A 5,804-nucleotide genomic window follows, 5' to 3' on the forward strand; every position below is an offset into this window, starting at 1 on the left:
TTTTTTTTGAGATGGAGTCTTGTTCTGTCACCCAGGCTGGAGTGCAATGGCATGATCTCGGCTCACTGCTACCTCTACCTTCTGGGTTCAAGCGATTCTCCTGCCTCAGCCTCCTGAGTAGCTGGGATTACAGGCGCGTGCCACCACGCCCAGCTAATTGTTTGTATTTCTTGTAGAGATGAGGGTTTCACCATGTGGGTCAGGCTAGTCTTGAACTCCTGACCTCGTTATCTGCCCGCCTCGGACTCCCAAAGTGCTGGGATTACAGGCGTGAGCCACCGTGCCTGGCCAATTGTTTACGATTTTTTAAGAGAGACAGGGTCTCACTCTCTCGCCCAGGTGGGAATGCAGTAGCAAGATCACAGCTCACCTCCTGGGCTCAAGGATCTTCCTGCCTCAGCCTCCCAAGTAGCTAAGACAACAGGTGTACACCACCACATTCGGATAGTTTTTAAAATGTTTGTAGAGATGGAGTCTCACTATGTTGACCAGGCTGGTCTCAAACTCCTGGCCTCAAGCAATCCTCCCACCTCAACCTCCCAAAGTGCTTGGATTACAAGCATGAGACACTGCACCTGGCCCAGATTTTATCTTCTCTTTAAAAATAAGAACCAAGCGTGGTGGCATGCCCCTGTAATCCCAGCTATTTGGGAAGCTGAGGCAGGAGGCTTGCTTGAGGCCAAGAGTTCGAAGCTACAGTGAGTTGCGATCATACCACTGTACTCCAGCCTGGACAAAAGAGCAAGACCCTGTCTCCAAAACAAAAAATAGTAAGATATGCTAGAACCGAACAAATCGCCAGTTACATTAGAGCTCAACTGCTTGAGACTTTATTCAGAGCAAGACCACCACACTTAAGCATCAGAAATTAGGTGGCAGTCTAAGGTAAAATGCTAAGTGTTATTGTTTTGAGACGGAGTCTCGCTCTGTCGCCCAGGCTGGAGTGCAGTGGCACCATTTCTGCTCACTGCAACCTCCGTCTCCTAGGTTCAAGCAACTCTCCTGCCTCAGCCTACAGAGTAGCTGGATTACAGACTCCCGCCACCACGCCAGCTAATTTTTTGTATTTTTATTAGAGATGCGGTTTCACCCTGTTGGCCAGGCTGGTCTCGAACTCCTGACCTCAGGTGATCCACCTACCTTGGCTTCCAAAGTGCTGGGATTACAGGCGTGAGCTACCACGCCTGGCCAGTGAGGGGCATACATCTGAATGTAGTTTTCATGTTTCAGTTGTCTGATTATTTGACAGATTTATCTCAGCTGCTGATACTTGCATACCTTGGTGATGTTTTCAGGAAATTAATTAGGTTGATTAGTCAATGCCAGGAAAGGATGTGTACGTTTTCACAATATTTGACTAAATGTTATGAAGGGAACTGAAATCTTTAGTTTTATCTATGGAGGAAAGATGACTGTTTTCCTGTCATTTCTGTTGCTTCCACAGTTTCTACAGTCTATGAAGATCTTTATGATGCCTTTTTTCTTTTTTTTTTGAGACAGGGATTTGCTTTGTCGTCCAGGCTGGAGTGCAATGGCATGATCTTGGCTCACTGCAATCTCCACCTCCTGGATTCAAGCAATTCTCATGCCCCAACCTCCCGAGTAGCTGGGACTACAGGCGTGTGCCACTACGCCCAGCTAATATTTGTATTTTTAGTAGAGATGGGGTTTTGCCATGTTGGCTAGACTGATCTTGAACTCCTGACCTCAAGTGCTCCGTTTGCCTCGGCCTCCCAAAGTGCTGGGATTACAGGCATCGGCCACCGTGCCCAGCTACAATGCCTTTATAGAGTAGTACTTTTTTTTTGTACTTTTCCCTATTAAAATATCTTTCTTGGGCTGGGTACAGTGGCTCACACCTGTAATCCCAGCACTTTGGGAGGTCAAGGCAGATGGATTGCTTGAACTCAGGAGTTTGAGACTGGCCTGGGCAACATGGTGAAATCCCATCTCTACAAAAAATACAAAAAATTAGCTAGGCATGGTAGTAAACCTATAATCCCAGCTACTCGAGAGGCTGAGGTGGAAGGATCACTTGAGCTTGGGAGGCAGAGGTTAGTTGCGGTGAGTTGAGATTGCGCCACTACACTCCAGCCTGGTGACAGAGCGAGACCCAATCTCAAAAAAAATGTTTTTTCCTTATGAATAACGCTGGGGTTCAAAATTTATAATTATAAACAAAACAGATACCTTAGTGGCTTAGTATCGTAAAGTCCAATATGTTCGGTTCTCAACCGAAACAAAATTTTAATAGGCTTTGCTAAATGATTTTAAAAATAGGCCAATTCAAAAGTACCCGAGGCTGGGCATGGTGGCTCATGCCTGTAATCCCAGCACTTTGGGAGTCGAAGGTGGGTGGATTGTTTGAGCCCAGGAGTTGAAGACCACCCCAGGCAACATGGTGAAACCCTGTCTCTACAAAAACTACAAAAATTAGCCAGGCATGGTGACATGCTCCTGTAGTCCCAGCTACATGGGAGACTGAGGTGGGAGGATCACTTGAGCTCAGGACATGGAGGCTGCTGTGAGCCATGATCATGCCACTACACTTAAACCTGGGTGACAGAGTGAGACCCAGTGTCAAAAACAAAAACAAAACAAAAGCACTTGAAACTATTAAATGTATAATATTACTCTTCCTTTACTGTAACTATGTTGCTAAACAGAATTTGCATATTGTCTTCCAAAACAAAAACAATAAAACAGAACATAGGAATGGTCTGATGCTGCACCAAACAGGATTTCAGTCAGCACCATCACTCAGATGGCTTTCACATGTATTTTATACAGATGTAAAATTAAGATTAACTGGCCAGGCATTGTGGCTCACATCTGTAATCCCAGCACGTGGGAGGCCGAGGCGGGAGACAGAGTGAGACTCTGTTAAAAAAAAATTAACCATCTTTTATATTTTATTTTTTATATTTTGTTTTGTAAGCTTAATCTTAATTTTTTCCTATTTATATTTGTGCTTGTATAAAGATTTTAGACTAAGAAAGTTTGCCATCTGTGGTATTCCTTTGAATAGTATTGAAAACTACATATTCATAGGTGCTATCTAGACCATAAAATTATTACTGTTGTCTAAGATTCTTTAGATATTAATTTGAAAATCTGCACAAAAGTATATCACTTTACTGAATGCAGCAAAGTTACTTGCCATTTAGTTTACCCTGGAGACTTTTCTTTCTTATGGAAAAAGAGTGGGTTTTGAAGATATGAAGGGCAGATCGGGGTGGTAGGAATCATTGTTTTAACCTCCAGGGCAAATCGTCTGCAGCTGTGTAGTTGAAGTAGGCCGTTATTTCTCTGACAAGTATGCTATGCAAAACTAGTTAGCCTCACCCAAATCTCAACCTTGACAATCTCAACACGAATTTCTTTGGCCTGAGACAAGTACAGGACCAGCAGAAAAGCAAGCTGGAAAAAAGGTCAAAGGCAAGCAGTTTCCTCTTGAGTAATGAACAATAAAAAATGTCTGTGAGAGAGGTCAACTCTTCCGTCACCTCCTGCTAAAAATATTAATCATAATTTATTCTGGGCCATTAAACTCAACTCCCTTGGCAAACACTCACATAAAACCTTCAAATATTCTACCAGACCTTGAAAGAGGGTTAGTTGACTGTAAATAGCCAAGCCAGTCCCAATTTAAGACAGAATCCTTCTAATGTGACATTATATTGTTGTTGTTTGAAAAACATTTTCACAATCACAGTTCTCACATTTCTAAAATGGCGATTTCCAGAGAGAAGGGTGGAGTTTGATTTAATAACAAACCTCGTGCCTCATGCCCAGCTCATAATCCCAGCACTTTGGGAGGCCAAGGTGGGCAGATCACTTGAGGCCAGGAGTTCGAGACCAGCCTGGCCAACATGGTGAAACCTATCTCTACTAAAAATACAAAAAAATTAGCTGGGCATGGTGGTGCACACCTGTAACCTCAGCTACCAGGGAGGCTGAAGCAGGAGAATTATTTGAGCCCTGGAGGCAGAGGTTGCAGTGAGCCAAGATCACACCACTGCACTGCAGTCTGGGCAACGACACAGTGAGACTCTGTCTTAAAAATAACAACAGGCCGGGGCCGGGCACAGTAGCTCACACCTGTAATCCCAACACTTTGGGAGGCCGAGGCAGGTGGATCATCTGAGGTCAGAAGTTCAAGACCAGCCTGGTCAACATGGTGAAACCCCATCTCTACTAAACATACAAAAATTAGCTGGGCATGGTGGCAGTCGCCTGTAATCCCAGCTACTCTGGAGACTGAGGCAGGAGAATCACTTGAACCCAGGAGGCAGAGGTTGCAATGAGCTGAGGTCGCACCACTGCACTCCAGCCTGGGCAACAACAGTGAAACTTCGTCTCAAAATAAATAAATAAATAACAACAGGCCAGCACGATGGCTCACGCCTGTAATCGCAGCACTATGGGAGGCCAAGGTGGGTGGATCACCTGAGATCAGGAGTTCGAGACCAGCATAGTCAACGTAGTAAAACCTCGTTTCTACTAAAAATACAAAAATTAGCTGCGCGCGGTGGCAGGTGCCTGTAATCCCAGCTACTCGGGAGGCTGAGGCATCAATCACTTGAAGGCAAAGGCAGGGGTTGCAGTGAGCCGAGATCACACCACTGCACTCCAGCCTGGGCCACAGAGCAAGACTCTATCTCAATAAACGAATAAGAAAAAAAATCCTCCACTTAAATCTTTGCTGTTATTTGCCAAGCATGTTAGTAAGATGTTTAGGACTTTATCAACATATTACAGAAGGAGGATAAAAGGGGAAAACGTCTTTAAATTTGTACCTCGTTTTTCCACTAAGAGGGAAGAAAGGCTGAAATGGAACCGATTTTACTAAAATTACAAAAATACTATTAGGGTGTTCAGTTTTGTGTTTTTGCATCTTGGAAATGACTTGATATTTTAGCAGGCTTCTAAATAGAATGGGTGAATGAAATTATTATTTATCTTCTCAACTGTCTTTATACCTATTTTTCTCTTAGATTTAAAGTAAATGGAAAACAACCTCAAGTCAACAAAGTCAACACAGAAATAGGAAATACTATTTTGTTAGAGATTGGCCCCATGAAAGAAAAACAAGGAAAGATATCTGAAATCTTTCCAGATAAAAGGTAATTAATAATCAAAGATAAATTGTAATCTGGTGTTTAACTGGTTTGTAATTTCTACAACTATCAGGAAGCATAGTTAAAGGGCCAGGTGCGGTGGCTCACGCCTATAATCCCAGCACTTTGGGAGGCTGAGGCAGGCGGATCACTTGAGGTCAGGAGTTCAGCACCAGCCGGGCCAACATGGCAAAACCCTGTCCTTACTAAAAATACATAAAAGTAGCCGGGCGTGGTGGCACACACCTGTAATCCCAGCTACTCAAGAGGCTGAGGCAGAAGAATCACTTGAACCCAGGAGGCGGAGGTTGCAATGAACTGAGATTGTGTCACTGATCTCCAGTCTGAGCAACAGAGGGAGACCTTGCCTCAAAAGAAAAAGAAAAAAGATTATTTTTTGGCTGGGCGCGGTGGTTCACGCCTGTAATCCCAGCACTTTGGGAGGCCGAGGCGGGCGGATCACGAGGTCAGAAGATCGAGACCATCCTGGCTAATATGGTGAAACCCCGTTTCTACTAAAAAATACAAAAAAACTAGCCGGGTGAGGTGGTGGGCGCCTGTAGTCCCAGCTACTCGGGAGGCTGAGGCAGGAGAATGGCGTAAACCCAGGAGGCGGAGCTTGCAATGAGCTGAGATCCGGCCACTGCACTCCAGCCTGGGCGACAGAGCGAGACTCCGTCTCAA

Source organism: Rhinopithecus bieti, unplaced genomic scaffold (genome assembly GCF_001698545.2).
Source record: "Rhinopithecus bieti isolate Rb0 unplaced genomic scaffold, ASM169854v2 scaffold_13029, whole genome shotgun sequence".
Classification (NCBI taxonomy): domain Eukaryota; kingdom Metazoa; phylum Chordata; class Mammalia; order Primates; family Cercopithecidae; genus Rhinopithecus; species Rhinopithecus bieti.